This window comes from Triticum dicoccoides, chromosome 7B (genome assembly GCF_002162155.2).
Source record: "Triticum dicoccoides isolate Atlit2015 ecotype Zavitan chromosome 7B, WEW_v2.0, whole genome shotgun sequence".
Classification (NCBI taxonomy): Eukaryota; Viridiplantae; Streptophyta; class Magnoliopsida; order Poales; family Poaceae; genus Triticum; species Triticum dicoccoides.
The window spans coordinates 686,878,066-686,905,910 of record NC_041393.1 but is presented as its reverse complement, the minus strand read 5'-3'; positions in this window follow the sequence as shown (position 1 = coordinate 686,905,910).

The following is a 27,845-nucleotide window of genomic DNA, read 5'->3' as shown; positions in this document are numbered from 1 at the left end:
CACACATAAACCTCCTTATATCTTCCTCAAAACAGCCACCATACCTACCTATTATGGCATTTCCATAGCCATTCCGAGATATATTGCCATGCAACTTCCACCATCATCATCATGACATACATTACTTTTTTCATATTGCCATTGCATGATCATGTAGTTGACATCATATTTGTGGCAAGGCCACCATGCATTATTTGTCATACATGTTTCTCTTGATTCATTGCACCATCCCGGTACACCGCCGGAGGCATTCATATAGATTCATATCTTGTTCTAAGTTTTGAGTTGTAATCCTTATGTTGTAATCAATAGAAGTGTGATGATCATCATTATTAGAGCATTGCCCAAAAAAATAAAAAAAATAAAAGAAGAAATGCCAAAAAAACGAAAGGCCCAAAAAAAGGGGAAAAAAGAAAAAAAAGAAAAGAAAAAAGGGCAATGCTACTATCTCTTTTTCCACACTTGTTCTTCAAAGTAGCACCTTGTTCTTCATGTAGTGAGTGTCATATATTGTGCTTCAAAAGTAGCACCTTGTTCTTTATGTAGTGAATCTCATATATTTTTCTTCAAAGTAGCACCTTGTTCTTCATGTAGTGAGTCTCATAAGTTTTTTTTATACTAGTGGGAATCTTTCATTATAGAACTTGGATTGTATATTCCTACGATGGGCTTACTCAAATGCCCTAGGTCTTCATGAGCAAGAGAGTTGGATGCACACCCACTAGTTTTCTTTTGTTGAGCATTCATAGCTCTAGTGCATCCGTTGCATGGCAATCCCTACTCCTCATGTTGACATCAATTGATGGGCATCTCGATAGCCCGTTGATTATCCTCATCAATGTGAGACTTTCTCCTTTTTGTCTGCTCCACACAATCCCCATCATCATATTCTATTCCACCCATAGTGCTATATCCATGGCTCACGCTCATGTATTGCGTGAAGGTTGAAAAAGTTTGAGATTATTTAAGTATGAAACAATTGCTTGGCTTGTCATCGGGGGTATAGAAGTTGGGAACATCTCTGTGTGACGAAAATGAAGCATAGCCTAACTATATGATTTTGTAGGGATGAACTTTCTTTTGCCATGTTATTTTGAGAAGACATGATTGCTTTGATTAGTATGCTTGAAGTATTATTATTTTTTGTGTCAATATGAACTTTTGTGTTGAATCTTTCGGATCTGAATATTCATATCACAATTAAGAAGATTTACATTGAAATTATGCCCAAGTATCACTCCGCATCAAAAATTCTTTTTTTATCATTTACCTACTCGAGGACGAGCAGGAATTAAGCTTGGGGATGCTTGATAGGTATCCAACGTATTTATAATTTTTGATTGCTCCATGCTACTTTATCTACTGTTTTGGACTATATTGGGCTTTATTTTCCACTTTTATATTATTTTTGGGACTAACCTATTAACCGGAGGCCCAGCCCAGAATTGCTATTTTTTTGCCTATCTCAGTGTTTCGAAGAAACGGAATATCATAGGGAGTCCAAACAGAATGAAACCTTCGGGAACGTGATTTTCTCACTGAACGTGATCCATGAGACTTGGACCCTACTCCCAGAACTACCAGAGGCGGTCACGAGGGTGGAGGGCGCCCCCCTAGGCGCGCCCCCCTACCTCGTGGGCCCCCTGTCGCTCCACCGACGTACTCCTTCCTCCTATATATACCTACGTACCCCCGACAGATCAAAAACAGAGCCAAAAACCTAATTCCGCCGCTGTAACCTTCTGTATCCACAAGATCCCATCTTGGGGCCTATTCCGGAGCTCCGCTGGAGGGGGCATCAACCATGGAGGGCTTCTACATCAACACCATAGCCCCTCCGATGAAGTGTGAGTAGTTTACTTTAGACCTTCGGGTCCATAGCTAGTAGCTAGATGGCTTCTTCTCTCTTTTTGGATCACAATACAACGTTCTCCCCCTCTCTTGTGGAGATCTATTTGATGTAATCTTCTTTTTGCGGTGTGTTTGTTGAGATCGATGAATTGTGGGTTTATGATCCAGTATTATCTATGGAAAATATTTGAATCTTCTCCGAATTCGTTTATGTATGATTGAGTTATTTTTGCAAGTCTCTTCCAATTATCCTTTTTTGTTTGGCCAACTAGATTGGTAGTTCTTGCAATGGGAGAAGTGCTTAGCTTTGGGTTGAATCTTGCGGTGTCCTTACCCAGTGACAGAAAGGGTTGCAAGGCACGTATTGTATTGTTGCCACCGAGGATAACAAGATGTTTTTTTTATCATATTGCATGAATTTATCCCTCTACATCATGTCATCTTGCTTAAGGCGTTACTCTGTTTTTAACTTGATACTCTAGATGCATGCTGGATAGCGGTTGATGAGTGGAGTAATAGTAGTAGATGCAGAATCGTTCCGATCTACTTGTCTCGGACGTGATGCCTATATACATGATCATTACCTAGATATGCCCATAACTATGCTTAGTTCTGTCAATTGCTAAACAGTAATTTGTTCACCCACCGTAGAATATTTATGCTCTTGAGAGAAGCCACTAGTGAAACATATGTCCCCCGGGTCTATTCTCATCATATAAATCTCTATCGCTTTATTTACTTGCTTTGTTTTTACTTTGCCTTTTACTTTTCACTTTGCATCTATCTATCAAAAATACCAAATTTTTTATTTATCATCTCTATCAGATCTCACCCTCGTAAGTGACCGTGAAGGGATTGACAACCCCTAATCGCGTTGGTTGCGAGTAGCTATCGTTTTGTGTAGGTACGAGGGACTTGTGCGTGGTTCCCTACTGGATTGATACCTTGGTTCTAAAAAACTGAGGGAAATACTTACGCTACTTTGCTGCATCATCCTCTCCTCTTCGGGGAAATCCAATGAAGTGCTCAAGAGGTAGCAATACTATATCACCAGTTGGGATTATTAGAGATGTTGAAGTCTTGTGTGGGAAAATAAAATACCCACTGATTTTCTTGTTCTTGGCTCCCCACAAGAATACTTTTGTCCCATTATCTTTGGTAGACCTTTCTTGAACATTGTTAATGCTAGAATAGATTATGAGAAAGAAATTGTCGGTGTTAGCTTTGGTGATGAATCTCATGAATTTAATTTTTGCAAGTTTAGGAGAAAACCTCATAAGAAAGATTTGCCTAGTAAGGATGAAATTATTGGTCTTGCTTCTATTGTTGTACCTCCTACTGATCATTTAGAACAATATTTGCTAGACCATGAAAATGATTTGCATATGCGTGAAAGAAATGAAATAGATAGAATCTTGTTCGAACAACAACCTCTGCTTAAACACAATCTTCCTATTGAAACTCTAGGAGGTCCTCCTGCACCTAAAGGTGATCATGTGTTTGAATTAAAACAATTGCCAGGCAGTTTGAAATATGCTTATCTTGATGACAAAAATATATATCCTGTTATTACTAGTGCTAACCTTTCAGAACATGAAGAAGAAAGATTATTGAAAGTTCTAAAGAAGCACCGAGCTGCTATTGGATATACTCTTGATGATCCTAAGGGAATTAGTCCCACTCTATGTCAGCAGAAGATTAATATGGAACCTGATGCTAAACCCATTGTTGATCACCAACGTCGGTTAAATCCGAAAATGAAAGAAGTGGTAAGAACAAAAATACTGAAACTTCTGGAAGCAGGTATAATCTATCCTATAGCTAATAGTAGATGGGTAAGTCATGTTCATTGTGTCCCTAAGAAGGGAGGTATAACTGTTGTTCCTAATGATAAGAATGAACTCATTCCACAATGAATTGTCACAGGCTATAGAACGGTAATTGATTTTAGAAAATTAAAAAAAGCTACTAGAAAAGATCATTACACACTACCTTTTATTGATCTAATGCTAGAAAGATTATCTAAGCACACAATTTTTTGCTTCCTTGATGGATATTCTGGTTTTTCGCAAATACCTGTTTCTCAACCTGATCAAGAAAAAACCACTTTTACTTGTCATTTTGGAACTTATTGTTGGAAATATGCCCTAGAGGCAATAATAAATTAGTTATTATTATATTTCCTTGTTCATGATAATCGTTTATTATCCATGCTATAATTGTATTGATAGGAAACTCAGATACGTGTGTGGGTACATAGACAACACCATGTCCCTAGAAAGCCTCTAGTTGACTAGCTCGTTGATCAATAGATGGTTACGGTTTCCTGACCATGGACATTAGATATCGTTGATAATGGGATCACATCATTAGAAGAATGATGTGATGGACAAGACCCAATCCTAAGCCTAGCACAAAGATCGTGTAGTTCGTATGCTAAAGCTTTTCTAATGTCAAGTATCTTTTCCTTAGACCATGAGATTGTGCAACTCCCGGATACCGTAGGAATGCTTTGGGTGTACCAAACGTCTCAACGTGGGTGGCTATAAAGGTGCACTACAGGTATCTCCGAAAGTGTCTGTTGGGTTGGCACGAATCGAGACTGGGATTTGTCACTCCGTGTGACGGAGAGGTATCTCTGGGCCCACTCGGTAGGACATCATCATAATGTGCACAATGTGATCAAAGAGTTGATCGAGGGATGATGTGTTACGGAACGAGTAAAGAGACTTGCCGGTAACGAGATTGAACAAGGTATCGGTATACCGACGATCGAATCTCGGGCAAGTACAATACCGTTAGACAAAGGGAATTGTATACGGGATCGATTGAGTCCTTGACATCGTGGTTCATCCGATGAGATCATCGTGGAACATGTGGGAGCCAACATGGGTATCCAGATCCCGCTGTTGGTTATTCACCGGAGAACGTCTCGGTCATGTCTGCATGGTTCCCGAACCCGTAGGGTCTACACACTTAAGGTTCGATGACGCTAGGGTTATAAAGGAAGTTTGTATGTGGTTACCGAATGTTGTTCGGAGTCCCGGATGAGATCCCGGACGCCACGAGGAGTTCCGGTATGGTTCGGAGGTAAAGATTTATATATGGAAAGTTGTTGTTCGGGTTCCGGGAAAAGTTCGGGTTTTTCCGGTATTGTACCGGGAAGCTTCCAGAAGGTTCCGGAGGATTCCAGAGGGGTCCGGAGGTCCGGAAATTGTTCCACCACGTCCAATACAGCAGCATGGGCTGTAGGGGCCCCCTAGCCTTAATGGGCCAGGGGAACTAGCCCCCCCAAGGCCCATGCGCATGGGAGAGGGGAAACCCTAAAGGGGAGGGCCTCCACTTGACTTGGGAGGCACTCCTCCCCCCCTTGGCCACCGCCCCCTCCTCAGATTGGATCTAAGGGGGCCAGCCCCCCTCTCCATTGCCCCTATATATATATATGTGGGGGGTGGGAGGGCAGCCGCACCCCAAGTTCTGGCGCAGCCCTCCCCCTCTCCCAAGTACTCCTCCTCTCCCGCGGTGCTTGGCGAAGCCCTGCTGGATCACCACGCTCCTCCACCACCACCACGCCGTTGTGCTGCTGCTGGATGGAGTCTTCCTCAACCTCTCCCTCTCTCCTTGCTGGATCAAGGCATGGGAGACGTCACCGGGCTGTACGTGTGTTGAACGCGGAGGTGCCGTCCGTTCGGCACTAGGATCTCCGGTGATTTGGATCACGACGAGTACGACTCCTTCAACCCCGTTCTCTTGAACGCTTCCGCTTAGCGATCTACAAGGGTATGTAGATGCACTCTTCTTCCCCTCGTTGCTAGTCTCTCCATGGATAGATCTTGGTGTCACGTAGGAAAATTTTGAATTTCTGCTACATTCCCCAACAGTGGCATCATGAGCTAGGTCTATTGCGTAGATTCTATGCACGAGTAGAACACAAAGTAGTTGTGGGCGTTGATTTTGTTCAATATGCTTACTATTACTAGTCCAATCTTGATTCAGCGGCATTGTGGGATGAAGCGGCCCGGACCAACCTTACACGTACTCTTACGTGAGACAGGTTCCACCGACTGACATGCACTTGTTGCATAAGGTGGCTAGCGTGTGCCAGTCTCTCCCACTTTAGTCGGATCGGATTTGATGAAAAGGGTCCTTATGATGGGTAAATAGCAATTGACATATCACGTTGTGGTTTTTGCGTAAGTAAGAAACGTTCTTGCTAGAAACCCATAGCAGCCACGTAAAACATGCAAACAACAATTAGAGGACGTCTAACTTGTTTTTGCAGGGTATGCTATGTGATGTGATATGGCCAAGAAGAATGTGATGAATGATATGTGATGTATGAGATTGATCATGTTCTTGTAATTTGAATCACAACTTGCATGTCGATGAATATGACAACCGGCAGGAGCCATAGGAGTTGTCTTTATTTATTGTATGACCTGCGTGTCATTGAACAACGCCATGTAATTACTTTACTTTATTGCTAACCGGTATCCATAGTAGTAGAAGTAATAAGTTGGCGAGACAACTTCATGGAGACACGATGATGGAGATCATGATGATGGAGATCATGGTGTCATGCCAGTGACGATGATGATCATGGAGCCCCGAAGATGCAGATCAAAAAGGAGCAAAATGATATTGGCCATATCATGTCACTTTTTGATTGCATGTGATGTTTATCATGTTTATGCATCTTATTTGCTTAGAACAACGGTAGTAAATAAGATGATCCCTCATTAAAATTTCAAGAAAGTGTTCCCCCTAACTGTGCACCGTTGCGAAAGTTCGTCGTTTCGAAGCACCACGTGATGATCGGGTGTGATAGATTATTACGTTCACATACAACGGTTGTAAGCCAGATTTACACACGCGAAACACTTAGGTTGACCTGACGAGCCTAGCATGTACAGACATGGCCTCGGAACACAAGAGACCGAAAGGTCGAGCATGAGTCGTATAGTAGATACGATCAACATGAAGATGTTCACCGATGATGACTAGTCCGTCTCACGTGATGATCGGACACGACCTAGTTGACTCGGATCATGTAATCACTTAGATGACTAGAGGGATGTCTATCTGAGTGGGAGTTCATAAGATGAACTTAAATTATCCTGAACATAGTCAAAAGATTCTTGCAAATTATGTCGTAAGCTCACGCTTTAGTTCTACTGTTTTAGATATGTTCCTAGAGAAAATTTAGTTGAAAGTTGATAGTAGCAATTATGCAGACTGGGTCCGTGAACCGAGGATTGTCCTCGTAGCTTCATAGAAGGCTTATGTCCTTAATGCACCGCTCGGTGTGCTGGACCTAGAACGTAGTCTGTGGATGTTGCGAACATCTGACATACACGTTTTGATAACTACGTGATAGTTCAGTTAAATGGTTTAGAGTAGAGGCACCAAAGACGTTTCTCGAAACGTGGCGGAACATATGAGATGTTTTGAGGGCTGAAATTGGGATTTCAGGCTCGTGCCCACGTCAAGAGGTATAAGACCTCCGACGATTTTCTTAGCCTGCAAACTAAGGGAGAAAAGATCAATCGTTGAGCTTGTGCTCAGATTGTCTGAGTGCAACAATCACTTGAATCGAGTGTGATCTTCCAGATGAGATAGTGATGTTTCTCCAAAGTCATTGCCACCAAGCTGCTAGAGCTTCGTGATGAACTATAACATATCAGGGATAGATATGATAATCCTTGAGGTATTCACGATGTTTGACACCGTGAAAGTAGAAATCAAGAAGGAGCATCAATTGTTGATGGTTGGTGAAACCACTAGTTTCAAGAAGGGCAAGGGCGAGAAGGGATACTTCATGAAACGGCAAATCAGCTGCTGCTCCAGTGAAGAAACCCAAGGTTGAACCCAAACCCGAGACTAAAGTGCTTCTGTAATAAGGGGAACAGCCATTGGAGCAGAATTACCCTAGATACTTGGTAGATAAGAAGGTTGGCAAGGTCGATAGAAGTATATTGGATATACATTATGTTAATGTGTACTTTACTGGTACTCCTAGTAGCACCAGGGTATTAAGATACCAGTTCGGTTGCTAAGTGTTAGTAACTCAAAATAAAAGAGCTACGGAATAAACGGAGACTAGCTAAAGGTGAGATGACGATATGTGTTGGAAGTGTTTCCAAGTTTGATGTGATCAAACATCGCACGCTCCCTCTACCATCAAGATTAGTATTAAACCTGAATAATTGTCATTCAGTGTTTGCGTTGAGCATAGACATGATTGGATTATGTCTATCGCAATACGGTTATTCATTTAAGGAGAATAATGGTTACTCTATTTATTTGAATAATACCTTCAATGGTGTTGCACCTAAAGGAATGGTTTATTGAATCTCGATCGTAGTGATACACATATTCATGCCAAAAGATATAAGATAGTAATGATAGTACCACTTACTTGTGGCGCTGCCATGTAAGTCATATTGGTATAAAACGCATGAAGAAGCTCCATGTTGATGGATCTTTGGACTCACTCATTTCTGAAAAGTTTGAGACATGTGAACCATGTCTATTGGTGTATACGCATGAAGAGACTCCATGCAAATGGATCGTTTGGACTCACTTGATTTTGAATCACTTGAGATATGCAAATCATACCACATGGGCAAGTGACTGAAAAACCTCGTTTTCAGTAAGATGGAACAAGACAACAACTTGTTGGAAGTAACACATTTTGATGTGTGCAGTCCAATGAGTGCTGAGGCATGAAGTGAATATCGTTATGTTCTTACTTCACAGATGATTCGAGTAGATGTTGAGTATATTTACTTGATGAAACACAAGTCTGAATTATTGAATGGTTCAAGTAATTTCAGAGTGAAGTTGAAGATCATTGTGACAAGAGGATAAAATGTCTATGATATGATCATATAGATGAGTATCTGAGTTACGAGCTTTGGCACGCAATTAAGACATTGTGGAAATTGTTCCACAATTAATACCGCCTGGAACACCATAGTGTGATGGTGTGTCCAAACATCATAGTTGCACCCTATTGGATATGATGCGTACCATGATGTCTCTTATCGAATTACCACTATCGTTCATGGGTTTGGCATTAGAGACAACCGCACTCACTTTAATAGGTCACCATGTAATTCCGTTGAGACGACACCATTTGAACTATGGTTTGGAGAAACCTAAGCTGTCGTTTCTTAAAAAGTTTGGGGCTGCGACGCTTATGTGAAAAAGTTTCAGGTTGATAAGCTCGAACCCAAAGCGGATAAAATGCATCTTCATAGGACACCCAAAACAGTTGGGTATACCTCCTAATTCAGATCCGAAAGCAATAGGGATTGTTTCTTGAATCGGGTCCTTTCTCGAGGAAAAGTTCGTCTCGAAAATTGAGTGGGAGGATGGTGGGGACTTGATGAGGTTATTGAACCATCACTTCAACTAGTGTGCAGCAGGGCACAGGAAGTTGTTCCTGTGGAGCCTACACCAATTGAAGTAGAAGCTTATGATAGTGATCATGAAGTTTCGGATCAAGTCACTACCGTACCTCATAGGGTGACAAGGATGCATACTACTTCAGAGTGGTACAGTAATCCTGTCTTGAAGGTCATGTTGCTAGACAACAATGAACCTACAAGCTATGGAGAAGCGATGGTGGGCCCATATTCCGACAAATGGTTAGAAGCCATGAAATCCGAGATAGGATCCATGTATCAGAACAAAGCATGGACTTTGGTGGACTTGCCCGATCGGCAAGCCATTGAGATAAATGGATCTTTAAGAAGAAGACGGACGTGGACGGTAATGTCACCGTCTATGAAGCTCGACTTGTGGCGAAGAGTTTTTCACAAGTTCAAGGAGTTGACTACGATGAGATTTTCTCATCCGTAGCGATGCTTAAGTCCGTCAGAATCATGTTAGCATTAGCTGCATTTATGAAATCTGGCAGATGGATGTCAAAATGACTTTCCTTACCAGTTTTCGTAAGGAAAGGTTGTATGTGATACAATCAGAAAGTTTTTGTCGATCCTAAGGATGCTAAAAGGTATGCTGGCTCCACCGATCCTTCTAAGGACTGGAGTAAGCATCTCAGAGTTGGAATGTACGCTTTGATGAGATGATCAAAGATTTTGGGTTTATACAAAGTTTATGAGAAACTTGTATTTCCAAAGAAGTGAGTGGGAGCACTATAGAATTTCTGATGAGTATATGTTGTTGACATATTGTTGATCAGAAATGATGTAGAATTTCTGGAAAGCATATAGGGTTATTTGAAAGGTGTTTTTCAATAGAAAACCTGGATTAAGCTACTCGAACATTGAGCATCAAGATCTATGAGGATAGATCAAAAACGGTTAATGGTACCTTGACATGATCTTGAAGGTGTTCAAGATGGATCAATCAAAGAAGGAGTTCTTGCCTGAGTTGTAAGGTATGAAGTTAAGACTTAAAGCTCGACCACGACAGAATAGAGATAAAGGACGAAGGTCGTCCCCTATGCTTTAGACGTAGGCGCTACAGTATGCTATGCTGTGTACCGCACCTGATGTGTGCCTTGCTACATATCTGGCAAGAGGGTACAGAGGTGATCAAGGAGTGGATCACCAGATAGCGGTCAAAATTATCCTTAGAGGAATAAGGAAATGTTTCTCGATTATGGAGGTGATAAAGAGTTCGGCGTAAAGGGTTACGTCGATGCAAGCTTTAACACCTATCCGAATGACTCTGAGTAGCAAACCGGATACGTATAGTGGAACAACCATTTGGAATAGCTCCAAGTGGAGCGTGGAAGCAACTCTTACAATATAACCTAGAGATTTGCGAAGTACATACGGATCTGAAAGTTGCAGAACCGTTGACTAAAACCTCTCTCACAAGCAAACCATGATCAAACCCCAGAACTCATTGAGTCTTAATCACATGATGATGTGAACTAGTTTAATGACACTAGTAATCTCTTTGGATGTTGGTCACATGGCGATGTGACATGTGAGTGTTAATCACATGGCGATGTGAACTAGATTATTGACTCTAGTGCAAGTGGGAGACTGTTGGAAATATTCCCTAGAGGCAATAATAAATTAGTTATTATTATATTTCCTTGTTCATGATAATTGTTTATTATCGATGCTCTAATTGTATTGATAGGAAACTCAGATACGTGTGTGGATACATAGACAACACCATGTCCCTAGTAAGCCTCTAGTTGACTAGCTCGTTGATCAATAGATGGTTGAGGTTTCCTGACCATGGAGATTAGATGTCGTTGATAACGGGATCACATCATTAGAAGAATGATGGGATGGACAAGACCCAATCCTAAGCCTAGCACAAAGATCGTGTAGTTCGTATGCTAAAGCTTTTCTAATGTCAAGTATCTTTTCCTTAGACCATGAGATTGTGCAACTCCCGGATACCGTAGGAATGCTTTGGGTGTACCAAACATCACAACGTAACTGGGTGGCTATAAAGGTGCACTACAGGTATCTCCGAAAGTGTTTGTTGGGTTGGCACGAATCGATACTGGGATTTGTCACTCCGTGTGACAGAGAGGTATCTCTGGGCCCACTCGGTAGGACATCATCATAATGTGCACAATGTGATCAAAGAGTTGATCAAGGGATGATGTGTTATGGAACGAGTAAAGAGACTTGCCGGTAACGAGATTGAACAAGGTATCGGTATACCGACGATCGAATCTCGGGCAAGTACAATACCGTTAGACAAAGGGAATTGTATACGGGATCGATTGAGTCCTTGACATCGTGGTTCATCCGATGAGATCATCGTGGAACATGTGGGAGCCAACATGGGTATCCAGATCCCGCTGTTGGTTATTGACCGGAGAACATCTCGGTCATGTCTGCATGGTTCCCGAACCCGTAGGGTCTACACACTTAAGGTTCGATGACGCTAGGGTTATAAAGGAAGTTTGTATGTGGTTACCGAATGTTGTTCGGAGTCCCGGATGAGATCCCAGATGTCACGAGCGGTTCCGGAATGGTCCAGAGGTAAAGATTTATATATGGAAAGTTGTTGTTCGGGTTCCGGGAAAAGTTCGGGTTTTTCCAGTATTGTACCGGGAAGATTCTAGAAGGTTCCGAAGGATTCCGGAGAGGTCCGGAGGTCCGGAAGTTGTTCCACCTCGTCCAATACAGTAGCATGGGCTGTAGGGGGAGGGGGCGCCCTACCCTTAATGGGCCAGGGGCACCAGCCCCCCCAAGGCCCATACGCATGGGAGAGGGGAAACCCTAAAGGGGAGGGCCTCCACTTGACTTGGGAGGCACTCCTCCCCCCCTTGGCTGCCGCCCCCTCCTCAGATTGGATCTGAGGGGGCCGGCCCCCCTCTCCCTTGCCCCTATATATATGTGGGGAGGGGGGGTGGGAGGGCAGCCTCACCCCAAGTTCTGGCGCAACCCTCCACCTCTCCCAAGTACTCCTCCTCTCCCGCGGTGCTTGGCGAAGCCCTGCTGGATCACCACGCTCATCCACCACCACCACGCCATTGTGCTGTTGCTAGATGGAGTCTTCCTCAACCTCTCCCTATCTCCTTGCTGGATCAAGGCATGGGAGACGTCACAGGGCTATACGTGTGTTGAATGCGGAGCTACCGTCCGTTCGGCACTAGGATCTCCGGTGATTTGGATCACGACGAGTACGACTCCTTCAACCCCGTTCTCTTGAACGCTTCCGCTTAGTGATCTACAAGGGTATGTAGATGCACTCTCCTTCCCCTCGTTGCTAGTCTCTCCATGGATAGATCTTGGTGACACGTAGGAAAATTTTGAATTTCTGCTACGTTCCCCAACACTTATTCTTATAGGCGTATGCCTTTTGGTCTATGTAATGCACCTGCTACCTTTCAAAGATGTATGACTACTATATTCTCTGATTTTTATGAAAAGATTGTTGAGGATTTCTTGGATGGCTTTTTTGTTTATGGGAAGTCTTTTGATGATTGTTTAAGCAATCTTGATCGAGTTTTGCAGAGATGTGAACAAGCAAATATTGTCTTGACTTGGGAGAAGTGCCACTTTATGGTTAACAAAGATATTTTTTTGGGCCATAAAATTTCTGAAAGAGGCATTGAGGTGGACAAAGACAAGGTTGATGCAATTGAGAAAATGCCATGTTCTAAAGATATTAGAGGTGTTTGTAGCTTCCTTGCTCATGCTGGCTTCTATAGGAGATCTATCAAAGACTTTTCTAAAATTTCTAGGCCTCTTGCAAATCTTTTGCAAAAGGATATTCCTTTTGTTTTTGATGATGATTTCTGGGAAGCCTTTGAAACACTCAATAAAACCTTAATTTCCGCACTTGTTGTTCAACCACTTGATTGGAACTTGCCTTTTGAAATTATGTGTGATGCTAGTGATTATGATGTTGGTGTTGTTCTAGGACAAAGAGTTGATAAGAAATTAAATGTTATCCATTATGGTAGTAAAACTCTAGACAGTGCTCAACGAAATTATGCTGCTACTAATAAAGAATTCTTAGCAGTGGTGTTTACTTGTGATAAATTTAGGTCCTAGATTGTTGATTCCAAAGTAACCTTTCACACCGATCATGCTGCTATAAAATATCTTATGGCAAAGAAAGATGCTAAACCTAGACTCATTAGGTGGGTTCTTCTGCTACAAGAATTTGATTTGCACAACACTAATAGAAAAGGAGCAGAGAACCCCATAGCTGATAACTTGTCTAGGCTTGAAAATATTCTTGATGACCCACAACCTATTAATGATAGGTTTCATGATGAACAATTAGCTTCAATAAATGTTTCTAATAGTACACCTTGGTATGCTGACTATACTAATTATATTGTTGCTAAATACATACCACCTAGCTTCACATACCAATAAAAGAAAAAAAATCTTCTATGATTTAAGACATTACTTTTGGGATGGAACACATTTTTATAAAGAAGGAGTAGATGGTATTATTAGACATTGTGTACTGAGCATGAATAGGAACACATCCTACGGAAATGTCACTCCGAAGCTTATGGAGGACATCACGCGGGAGACAGAATCATTCATAAGGTATTGCAACCTGGATTTTATTGGCCTACTCTCTTCAAGGATGCCCGTAAGTTCTTGTTATCTTGTGATGAATGTCAAAGAATAGGTAATATCGGTAAGCGTCAAGAAATGCCTATGAATTATTCAATTGTTGTTGAACAATTTGATGTATGGGGATTTGATATCATGGGACCTTTTGCTTCCTCTAATGGGTATACTCATATTTTGGTTGCTGTTGATTATGTTACTAAGTGGGTAGAAGCTATTCGAACTAGTAGTGCCGATCACAACATCTCTATTGAAATGCTTAAGGAATTTATTTTCCCAAGGTTTGGAGTCCCTAGATATTTAATGACTGATGTTGGTTCACACTTTATTCATGGTGCTTTCCATAAAATGCTTGCTAAGTATGATGTTAACCATATAATTGCATCACCTTATCATCCCCAATCTAGTGGTCAAGTTAAACTTAGCAATAGAGAAATAAAACTAATCTTACAAAAGACTGTCAATATGTCGCAGAAGAATTGGTCTAAGAAACTGATGATGCACTTCGGGCTTATAGAATAGCATATGAAAATCCTATGGCTATGTCTCCTTATAAAATGGTTTATGGAAAAGCTTGTCATTTGCCTCTTGAGTTAGAACATAAAGCATATTGGGCAATTAAGGAACTCAACTATGATTTCAAACTTGTTGGTGAAAAGAGGTTATTTGATATTAGCTCATTACATGAATGGAGAACCCATGCTTATGAAAATGCAAAGTTATTCAAGGAAATAGTTAAAAGATGGCATGATAAAAATATTCAAAAGCATGAGTTCAAGGGTGGAGAATATGTTCTTTTGTACAACTCTGTTTTCAGATTCTTTGCAGGAAAACTCCTCTCCAAATGGGAAGGACCCTTTGTTACCGAGGAGGTTTATCGATCTGGAGCTATCAAAATAAATAATCTCGAAGGTACTAACCCGAAGGTTATTAATGGGCAACAAATAAAACATTATATCTCAGGTACGCCTATTAATGTTGAAAGCAATATTATCCAAACTATGACACCAGAAGAACACATAAAAGAAACCTTCCGGAACACTGCAAAATCCGTGAACAAAGGGAGGTACGTGATATGGTAAGTAAAATGACTCCGAAAAATCCAAAAAAATATTTTTTTCAGTTTTGGAACATTTAAAAAATAAGGAATATAAGAAACTACCAGGAAGGTGACCCTAGTGGGAACAAGACACCAGGGCGCGCCTGGCTTGCCAGGCGTGCCCTAGTGGGTTTTGCCCTCCTCGGGTACCTTCTGGACTTTGTTTTTCTTCTGTTTGCTTGTTTCCCAAGATAAAAAATTCTTTATATACCCCCCGAACCTATTGACCTCTGTATCATGGAGAAATCTCGTTTTTTTATTTTCTCGTTGTTTTCTGTCAGATCTGTTGAGCCAGACATCATGTCTTCTTCTTCCTCTAACAATATTGAAGAGGATGCTTGGTTGATGATGTTGGGGAACGTAGTAATTTCAAAAAAAATTCCTACGCACACGCAAGATCATGGTGATGCATAGCAATGAGAGGGGAGAGTGTTGTCTACGTACCCTTGTAGACCAAAAGCGGAAGCGTTAGAACAACGCGGTTGATATAGTCGTACGTCTTCACGGCCCGACCGATCAAGCACCGAAACTACGGCACCTCCGAGTTCTAGCACACGTTCAGCTCGGCGATGTCCCTCGAACTCCAATCCAGCCGAGTGTCGATGGAGAGTTCCGTCAGCAGGACGGCGTGGTGAGATCTTGATGTTCTACCGTCGCAGGGCTTTGCCTAAGCACCGCTACAATATTATCGAGGAGGACTATGGTGGAGGGGGGCACCGCACATGGCTAAGAGATCAAGAGATCAATTGTTGTCTATGGGGTGCCCCCTGCCCCCGTATATAAAGGAGCAAGGGGGGAGGCGGCCGGCCAAGGAGGAGGCCGCGCCAAGGGAGGAATCCTACTCCCACCGGGAGTAGGACTCATCCTTCCGTTGTTGGAGTAGAAGAGAAGGAAGAGGGGGAGATGATGAAGGAAAAGGGGGCTGCACCCCTTGTCCAATTCGGACCAGAGGGGGGCTGCGCGCCTCCTTCCTTTCGGCCTCTCTCCTCTATTCCCGTATGGCCCAATAAGGCCCTTATACTCCCCGGCGAATTCCCGTAACTCTCCAGTACCCCGAAAAATACCCGAATCACTCGGAACCTTTCCGAAGTCCGAATATAGTCGTCCAATATATCGATCTTTACGTCTCGACCATTTCGAGACTCGTCGTCTTGTCCCTGATCTCATCCGGGACTCCGAACTCCTTAGGTACATCAAAACACATAAACTCATAATATAACTGTCATCTAACTTTGAGTGTGCGGACCCTACGGGTTCGAGAACAATGTAGACATGACCGAAACACGTTTCCGGTCAATAACCAATAGCGGAACCTGGATGCTCATATTGGCTCCCACATATTTTATGAAGATCTTTATCGGTCAAACCGCATAACAACATACGTTATTCCCTTTGTCGTCGGTATGTTACTTGCCCGAGATTCGATCATCGGTATCTCAATACCTAGTTCAATCTCGTTACCGACAAGTCTATTTACTTGTTATGTAATGCATCATTCCGTAACTAACTCATTATCTACATTTCTTGCAAGGCTTATAGTGATGTGCATTACCGAGAGGGCCCAGAGTTACCTTTCCGACAATCGGAGTGACAAATCCTAATCTCGAAATACGCCAACCCAACATGTACCTTCGGAGACACCTGTAGAGCTCATTTATAATCACCCAGTTACGCTGTGACGTTTGGTAGCACACAAAGTGTTCCTCCGGTAAACGGGAGTTGCCTAATCTCATAGTTATAGGAACATGTATAAGTCATGAAGAAACCAACAGCAACATACTAAACGATCAAGTGCTAAGCTAACGGAATGGGTCAAGTCAATCACATCATTATCCTAATGATGAGATCCCGTTAAGCAAATGACAACTCTTTGTCCATGGCTAGGAAACATAACCATCTTTGATTAATGATCTAGTCAAGTAGAGGCATAATAGTGACACTCAGTTTGTCTATGTATTCACACATGTATCATGTTTTCGGTTAATAAAATTCTAGCATGAATAATAAACATTTATCATGAAATAAGGAAATAAATAATAACTTTATTATTGCCTCTAGGGCATATTTCCTTCAGTCTCCCACTTGCACTAGAGTCAATAATCTAGTTCACATCATCATGTGATTCAACACCAATATTCACATCTGTATGTGATTAACACCCATAGTTCACATCGTCATGTGACCAACACCCAAAGGGTTTACTAGAGTCAATAATCTAGTTCACATTGCTATGTGATTAACACCAAAAGTGTACTAAGGTATGATCATGTTTTGCTCGTGAGAGAAGTTTAGTCAACGGGTCTGTCACATTCAGAGCCGTATGTATTTTGCAAATATTCTATGTCTACAATGCTCTGCACGGAGATACTCTAGCTAATTGCTCCCACTTTCAATATGTATCCAGATTGAGACTTAGAGTCATCTGGATCAGTGCCAAAACTTGTGTCGACGTAACCACTTATGACAAACCTTTTGTCACCTCCATAATTGAGAAACATATCCTTATTCCACTAAGGATAATTTTGATCAATGTCCAGTGATCTACTCCTAGATCACTATTGTACTCCCTTGCCAAACCAGGGCAGAGTGTACAATAGGTCTGGTCCATAGCATGGCATACTTTTATAGAACCTATGACTGATGCATAGGGAATGACTTTCATTCTCTTTCTATTTTCTGCCGTGGTCGGGATTTGAGTCTTACTCATTTTCATACCTTTGCAACACAGGCAAGAACTCTTTATTTGACTGTTCCATTTTGAACTACTTCCAAATCTTGTCAAGGTATATACTCATTGAAAATCTTATCAGGCGTCTTGATCTATCTCAATAGATCTTGACGCTCAATATGTAAGTAGCTTTACTGAGGTCTTTCTTTTAAAGAACTCCTTTCAAACACTTCTTTATGCTTTCCAGAATTTTTTACATCATTTCTGATCAACAATATGTCACTCACATATACTTATTAGAAAGGCTGTAGTGCTCCCACACACTTTATTGTAAATACAGACTTCACTGCAAGTCTGTATAAAACTATATGCTTTGATCAACTTATCAAAGCGTATATTCCTACTCCGAGATGCTTGCACCAGTCCATAGATGGATTGCTGGAGCTTGCACAATTTTGTTAGCACCTTTGGGATTGACAAAACCTTCTGGTTGTATCATATACAACTCTTCTTTAATAAATCCATTAAGGAATGCAGTTTCGACATCCATTTGCCAGATTTCATAAAATGTGGCAATTGCTAACATGATTCGAACAGACTTTAAGCATCAATACGAGTGAGAAAATCTCATTGTATTCAACACCTTGAACTTGTCTAAAAACTTTTTGCGACAAGTTGAGCTTTGTAGATAGTAACACTACTATTAGCGTCTGTCTTCCTCTTGAAGATCCATTTATTTTCTATGGCTTGCCGATCATCGGGCAAGTCCACCAAAGTCCACACTATGTTCTCATGCATGGATCCCATCTCAGATTTCATGGCCTCAAACCATTTCGCGGAATCTAGGCTCATCATCGCTTCCTCGTAGTTCGTAGGTTTATCATGGTCTAGTAACATGACTTCCAGAACAGGATTACCATACCACTCTAGTGCGGACCGTACTCTGGAAGACCTACGAGGTTCTGTAGTAACTTGATCTGAAGTTTCATGATCATCATCATTAGCTTCCTCACTAATTGGTGTAGGTATCACTGGAACTGATTTCAGTGATAAACTATTTTCCAATTCAGGAGAAGGTACTATTACCTTATCAAGTTCTACTTTTCTCCCACTCACTTCTTTCGAGAGAAACTCCTTCTCTAGAAAGGATCCATCTTAGCAACGAATATCTTGCCTTCGGATCTGTGATAGAAGGTGTACCCAATAGTTTCCTTTGGGTATTCTATGAAGACGCACTTCTCCAATTTAGGTTCGAGCTTATCACGTTGAATCTTTTTCACATAAGCATCGCAGCCCCAAACTTTAAGAAATGACAACTTTGGTTCCTTGCCAAACCACAGTTCATAAGGCATTGTTTCAACGGATTTTGATGGTGCCCTTTTTAAAGTGAATGCAGTTGTCTCTAATGCATAACCCCAAAACGATAGTGGTAAATCGGTAAGATACATCATAGATCGCACCATATCCAATAAAGTGTGGTTACGACGTTCGGACACACCATAATGCTGTGGTGTTCCAGGTGGCGTGAACTGTGAAACTATTCCACATTGTTTTATACGAAGGCCAAACTCGTAACTCTAATATTCTCCTCCATGATCAGATCGTAGAAACTTGATTTTCTTGTTATGATGATTCTCCACTTCACTCTGAAATTCTTTGAACTTTTCAAATGTTTCATACTTGTGTTTCATTAAGTAGATATACTCATATTTGCTCAAATCATTTGTGAAGGTCAGAAAATAATGATACCTGCCACGAGCATCAACACTCATTGGACCACATACATACGTATGTATTATTTCCAACAATTTAGAAGCTCATTCCATTGTTCCGGAGAACGGAGTTTTAGTCATCTTACCCAAAAGGCACGGTTCGCAAGCATCAAATGATTCATAACCAAGTGATTCCAAAAATCCGTCTTTATGGAGTTTCTTCATGCGCTTTACATCGATATGACCCAAACGGCAGTGCCACAAATAAGTTGCACTATCATTATCAACTTTGCATCTTTTGGCATCAATATTATAAATATGTATATCACTACAATCGAGATCCAACAAACTATTTTCATTGGGTGTAGGACCATCGAAGGTTTTATTCATGTAAACAGAACAAAAATTATTATCTGATTTTCAATGAATAATCGTATTGCAATAAACATGATCAAATCATATTCATGCTCAAGGAAAACGCCAAATAACTTTTATTTAGGTTCAACACTAATCCCGAGAGTGTAGGGAGTGTGCGATGATGATCATATCAATCTTGGAACCACTTCCAACACACATCATCACTTCACCCTCAACTAGTTTCTGTTTATTTTGTAACTCTTTCGAGTTACTAATCTTAGCAACCGAACAAGTATCAAATACTCAGGGGCTACTATAAACACTAGTAAGGTACACATCAGTAACCTGTATATCAAATATACCCTTGTTCACTTTGCCATCCTTTTTATCCACCAAATATTCAGGGCATTTCCACTTCCAGTGACCATTTCCTTTGAGGTAGAAGCACTTGGTTTCAGGCTTTCGTCCAGCTTTGGGCTTCTTTACGGGAGTGACAACTTGCTTGGCATTCTACTTGAAGTTCCCTTTCTTTTCCTTTGCCCTTTTCTTGAAACTAGTGATCTTATCAATCATCAACACTTGATGCTCTTTCTTGATTTGTACCTTCGTCGATTTCAGCATCACGAAGAGCTCGGGAATCGTTTTCGTCATCCCTTGCTTTATAGTTCATCACGAAGTTCCACTAACCTTGTGATGGTGACTAGAGAACTCTGCAAATCACTATTTTATTTGGAAGGTTAACTCCCACTTGATTCAAGCGATTGTAGTACTCAGACAATATAAGCACTTGCTCACTAGTTGAGCACTTCTCCTCCATCTTTTAGGCGAAGTATTTGTCAGAGGTCTCATACCTCTTGACACGGGCATAAGTCTGAAATATCAATTTCATCTCATGGAACATCTCATATGTCCCGTGACGTTTCAAAAACATTTGTAGTCCCGGTTCTAAGCCATAAAGCATGGTGCACAAAACTATCAAGTAGTCATCATATTGAGCTAGCCAAACGTTCATAACGTCTGCATCTGCTCCTGCAATAGGTCTGTCACCTAGCGGTGCATCAAGGACATAATTCTTCTGTGCAACAATGAGGAAAAACCTCAGATCACGGACCAAGTCCGCATCATTGCTACTAACATCCTTCAACTTAGTTTTCTCTAGGAACACATATAAAAACATAGGGAAGCAAAAACATAGGGAAGCAAGAACACGAGCTATTGATCTAAAACATAATTTGCAAAATACTACCAGGACTAAGTTCATGATAAATGAAAGTTCAATTAATCATTTTACTAAAGAACTCCCACTTAGACAGACATCTCTCTAGTCATCTAAGTGATCACGTGATCCAAATCAACTAAACCATGTCCGATCATCACGTGAGATGGAGTAGTTTTCAATGGTGAACATCACTATGTTAATCATATCTACTATATGATTCACGTTCGACCTTTCGGTCTCCGTGTTCCGAGGCCATATCTGTATATGCGAGGCTCGTCAAGTTTAACCTGAGTATTCCGCGTGTGCAACTGTTTTGCACCCGTTGTATTTGAACATAGAGCCTATCACACCCGATCATCACGTGGTGTCTCAGCACGAAGAACTTTCGCAATGGTGCATACTCAGGGAGAACACTTCTTGATAATTAGTGAGAGATCATCTTAAAATGCTACCGTCAATCAAAGCAAGATAAGATGCATAAAGGATAAACATCACATGCAATCAATATAAGCGATATGATATGGCCATAATCATCTTGTGCTTGTGATCTCCATCTCCGAAGCACCGTCGTGATCACCATCGTCACTGGCGTGACACCTTGATCTCCATCGTAGCATTGTTGTCGTTTCGCCATCTATTGCTTCTACGACTATCGCTACCACTTAGTGATAAAGTAAAGCAATTATTGGGTGCTTGCATTTCATACAATAAAGCGACAACCATATGGCTCCTGCCAGTTGCAGAAAACTTGGTTACAAAACATGATCATCTCATACAATAAAATATAGCATCACATCTTGACCATATCACATCAGAACATGCCCTGCAAAAACAAGTTAGACGACCTCTACTTTGTTGTTGCAAATTTTACGTGGCTGCTACAGGCTGAGCAAGAACCGTTCTTACCTACGCATCAAAACCACAAGATAGTTCGTCAAGTTAGTGTTGTTTTAACCTTCTCAAGGACCGGGCGTAGCCACACTCGGTTCAACTAAAGTTGGAGAAACTGACACCCGCTAGTCACCTGTGTGCAAAGCACGACGGTAAAACCAGTCTCGCGTATGCGTACGCGTAATGTCGGTCCGGACCGCTTCATCCAACAATACTGCCGAACCAAAGTATGACATGCTGGTAAGCAATATGACTTGTATCGCCCACAACTCACTTGTGTTCTACTCATGCATATAACATCAACGCATAAAACCTAGGCTCTGATGCCACTATTGGGGAACGTAGTAATTTTTCAAAAAAATCCTATGCACACGCAAGATCATGGTGATGCATAGCAACGAGAGGGGAGAGTGTTGTCTACGTACCCTCGTAGACCGAAAGCGGAACCGTTAGAACAATGCGGTTGATGTAGTCGTACGTCTTCACGGCCCGGCTGATCAAGCACTGAAAATACGGCACCTCCGAGTTCTAGCACACGTTTAGTTTGATGACGTCCCTCGAACTCCGATCCAACCGAGTGTCGAGGGAGAGCTCCGTCAGCAAGACGGCATAGTGATGACCTTGATGTTCTACCATCGCAGGGCTTCGCCTAAGCACCGCTACTATGGTGGAGGGGGGCACAGCACACGGCTAAGAGATCAAGAGATCAATTGTTGTCTATGGGGTGCCCCCTGCCCCCGTATATAAAGGAGCAAGGGGGGAGGCGGCTGGCCAAGGAGGAGGGCGCGCCAAGGGGGGAGTCCTACTCCCACCTGGAGTAGGACTCCTCCTTCCCTTGTTGGAGTAGGAGAGAAGAAAAGAGGGGGAGAAGAGGAAGGAAAAGGGGGCTGCACCCCTTGTCCAATTTGGACCAGAGGGGGGCTGTGCGCCTCTTTCCTTTCGACCTCTCTCCTCTATTCCCGTATGGCCCAATAAGGCCCATATACTCCCCGGCGAATTCCCGTAACTCTCCGGTACTTCGAAAAATACCCGAATCACTCGGAACCTTTCCGAAGTCCGAATATAGTCGTCCAATATATCGATCTTTACGTCTCGACCATTTCGAGACTCCTCGTCCTCCCCGATCTCATTCGGGACTCCAAACTTGTTCGGTACATCAAAACACATAAACTCATAATATAACTGCCATCTAACTTTAAGCGTGCGGACCCTATGGGTTCGAGAACAATGTAGAAATGACCGAAACATGTGTCCAGTCAATAACCAATAGCGAAACCTGGATGCTCATATTGGCTCCCACATATTCTACGGAGATCTTTATCAGTCAAACCGCATAACAACATACGTTATTCCCCTTGTCGTCGGTTTGTTACTTGCCCAAGATTCGATCGTCGGTATCTCAATACCTAGTTCAGTATCATTACCGGCAAGTCTCTTTACTCGTTACGTAATGCATCATTCCGTAACTAACTCATTATCTACATTGCTTGCAAGGCTTATAGTGATGTGCATTACCGAGAGGCCCCAGAGATACCTCTCCGACAATCGGAGTGACAAATCCTAATCTCGAAATACGCCAACCCAACATGTACCTTCGGAGCACCTATAGAGCACCTTCATAATCACCCAGTTACGGTGTGATGTTTGGTAGCACACAAAGTGTTCCTCCAGTAAACGGGAGTTGCATAATCTCATAGTTATAGAACATGTATAAGTCATGAAGAAAGCAACAGCAACATACTAAACGATCAAGTGCTAAGCTAACGGAATGGGTCAAGTCAATCACATCATTATCCTAATGATGAGATCTTGTTAATCAAATGACAACTCTTTGTCCATGGCTAGGAAACATAACCATCTTTGATTAATGAGCTAGTCAAGTAGAGGCATACTAGTGACACTCAGTTTGTCTATGTATTCACACATGTATCATGTTTCCGGTTATACAATTCTAGCATGAATAATAAACATTTATCATGAAATAAGGAAATAAATAATAATTTTTATTATTGCCTCTAGGTCATATTTCCTTCAGATGAACGTTGAGCTGAAGAGGGAAGAGCCCGTTGGAGGAGCCAAGGAGGACAAGGGCAAGGAGGCCACCGGAGATCATGTGCCGGTGATCGAGCAAGCCCTGCCTGCCGATGAGGAAGAGGAAGATATCCTTAAACCTTACTAAGCTCATTTTACCCCCACTGAGATTGCATCCTTCAGGATCATTGAAACGGTTCGTGTGCAAAATAAGTACCTCACTCGTGAAAATATTCTGCATCAAGAGCACATCACCTTCCTCCGGAACATCATCCGTAGATTGGAGAATTTCTTGGTCCTGAAGGACCGAGTCACTGCTACTTCGTTATCCTTTGGAAGCTTCTTCTTCAATATTTTTTCAGTAGCTTCTCAAATCCTTTGTCTGGCACAGCATTCTCTGCCTTCCACTTCAGCAATTCCAGTACGGTACCGAGCTTTGTGTTGCCATCTTCGCAATTGGGGTACAACCCTTTTTTGTGATCCTCTAACATGTGATCGAACTTCAGCTTCTCCTTTTGACTTTTGCATTGCGTCCTTGCATCGACAATGACCCGGTGGAGATCATCATCATCGGGCACATCGTCTGGTTCCTCTTGTTCTTCAGCAGCTTCGCCCGTTGCAGCATCATCGTGCACATCGTTTGGTTCCTCTTGATGTTCAGTAGCATCACCTTATTCAGGGGGCACATAGTTGTCATTGTACTCTTCTTCTTCGCCGTCTTCCATCATATCCCCTATTTCTCCGTGCCTCGTCCAAACATTATAGTGTGGCATGAAACCCTTGTAAAGCAGGTGGGCGTGAAGGATTTTCCGGTCAGAGTAAGACTTTGTATTCCCACATATAGGGCATGGAAAACACATAAAACCATTATGCTTGTTTGCCTCAGCCACTTTGAGAAAATCATGCACGCCCTTAATGTACTCGGAGGTGTGTCTGTTACCATACATCCATTGCTGGTTCATCTGCGTGCATTATATATAATTAAGTGTGTTAAAAATCATTACAGAACATCATGAATAGATAACTAAGTGACCAAATTAATAGAAGTTCATCATCACATTAAAACCAAAGTACATACATAGTTCTCATCTTCAAGCGAAAATCATTACAGAACAACATAAAGCTCTGCAGAGCATCTAAATTAATTAAACCATACATTGAAACTATGTAAAACATTTCAATGCGAAAACAAATGCGATCATAATCGCAACCAAGGAAACAATTGATCCAACGACATAATGATACCAAGCCTCGGTATGAATGGCATATTTTCTAATCTTTCTAATCTTCAAGCACATTGCATCCATCTTGATCTTGTGATCATCGACGACATCCGCAACATGTGTCAGGACCCCGATCCTAAGTCACACCGATCTAGCATGTAACACATCATATCACTTTGCGGCCTCACGCACGGTATTCCCACGGGTGCCACCTTACCTGGCCTGGGACCGTTTGCGCCTTTTGGCTCACGTATATGATAGTGTCGCTAGCATCCATATGACAAAGAATCCGGGCTGACATGGCTAGTCGTAAACCCAAAGTGGCACAAACTTACAGGGACAGGCATCCATGACCCAGCATCGAACGTGTCGGTCATTAGCGAGTGAATCCAGGCTGTAGCACTGGGCTAGCAGGACTCCGGTGAACCGGGCTGTAGCGGGCTAACAGGACTCCGGTATTCATCGCGTGACATTTCCCCGAAAGGACAGACATAGGAACGAAGAAGGACACATGCCGGCCAGCCTAAGTGTTCCGGAGCAGTAGCAAGCTACCATGGCTCAGTGGAAACACTAGGAGACATTTCCCGGTAAGAGAGGCTACTAAGGATAAACAACTAGATAGTCAGATCCCACACATACCAAGCATTTCAATAACATACACACAATATGCTCGATATGTGCAAATACAACATGGCATCACAACATGACTCTACAACTCAAGTATTTATTCAATAGGCTCCGAGGAGCGAGATAATACAAACATGGGTCTCATGACCCAACAATCAGAGCATACAAATCAAAGCACAAGCGGAAGCTTAACATGTCTGAGTACAGACATCTATAAATGAAAAAGGCTGAGAAGCCTGACTATCTACCATATCCTGCCGAGGGCACAAGATCGTAGCTGAGGTAACAAGCTAAACGTCGAAGTCCACGCGGTACTACTAGCGAGACTGAAGTCTCTCTGCAAAAACATAAATTAAGCAACGTGATTACAAATGTACCCAGCAAGACTTACATCAGATCTAACTACATATGCATCATTCTCAACAAAGGGGATGGTGGAGTTTGACTGCAGCAAGCCAGCTTTGACTCGGTGGCTATCCTGAACTACGACTGCAAGTAACTCTTTTGAGGTGGCGCACACGAGTCCACATATTCACCATATCAATACACCACTATGGATCCGCTCTCGTCTCCCTACGAGAACGCCATCCATAGCACTCACGCTTATCTTGCGTATTTTAGAGTATCCACTTTCACTTGTCTATGAACTATGCAAGGGGTCCAAGTTTCCATATCCGAGGAATCCGGCTATTCGAATAGATAATGATAACCCTGCAGGGGTGTACTTCTTCACACACGCTTTCGCCACTTATCGCCCTGTACACGTCATGTACCTCGGCAACCTTCAAGCGGAAGCCGGGCGAGGGAGTCGGCCACGACCTGACTAACCATACAAGTCTCTCGTCCAGGTTTATCGCCTATTCGGGTTCCATCCGCAAGGAGATCTGGCCGGGGTGTCGCTCACGGCCCCAAACGATGTGAGCAGGGTTCCCAAGCCCACCATCCGGGTGCCACTTGGTACACCGTGCCACTGTGCCTAGTCTGTCCCAAGCCCACCTGTACTGGGTGCCACTTGGTAGACTACTAACACTACCTACAAACACCAGAAACTAGTTGCAACTCCTGGACAGAGATCGAGTTGATTAATAAGTCGAGAGAGCTTGGAGCGCCCGGAGCCCAATGTGTGGTAGTAACTGATCATGGATCACAAACACAGAACTTAGTTCCTGAGGACGGCTGCAATGAGACAACCCACCATGTACTCCTACATGGCCTCTCACCGCTACCTTTACCAAATCGTGTTCACACACTTAGCTCTCAATGGTAGGACATGTTCACACACCTCTGATTCATCCCCGATGAATCAGACCTGACTCAACTCTAAGCAGTAGCAGGCATGACAACAAGCATGAATGAGTAGGCACAACAGGGCTCAAACAACTCCTACTCATGCTAGTGGGTTTCATCTATTTACTGTGGCAATGACAGGTCATGCAAAGGATAAAGGGGTTCAACTACCGCAGCAAGTAACAGATGAATTGTTGTTGTCCTAATGCAGTAAAAGAGAGCAGGAGCGAGAGAGTGGGATTTTATCAGAATGAACAAGGGGGTTTTGCTTGCCTGGCACTTCTGAAGATAACATTGAGTCTTCATCAGTGTCAACGATCACAACGTCGGAACATCGTCTATCGGGAGGGAACAGATACCGGCAACAAAGAAGAAATACAATCAATGCAATGCACAATATGATGCATGCTCATGACATGGCAATATGAATGTGTTTGAGCTAATGCAACTAGCAACAGGTTAAATGAAGTTGGTTTGAATCCAAGATTCAAATTCCAACTCCATATATGATTATTTAAATGCCCTTTAATTGTTTTGTCCAAAACAGAGGACAAACATTGTTCAAACATGCATGAAAATGGTACGGATGGATTCCTTGAATTTTTCTGATAATTTTTCATATATAAATTATTTAATTTGGAGTTACGGTTGAATTTCTATGAATTATTGAAGTTTAGGGCATTTTCTGAATTTTTCTGAATAATAATAAATCCAGAAAACATTACTGCGTCATCCTGACGTCATGATGATGTCAGCGAGTCAACGGCCAGGTCCAGGTCAAACCTGACGTGCGGGGTCCACACGTCAGTGACACAGGAGCTAATCCCGCGTTGACT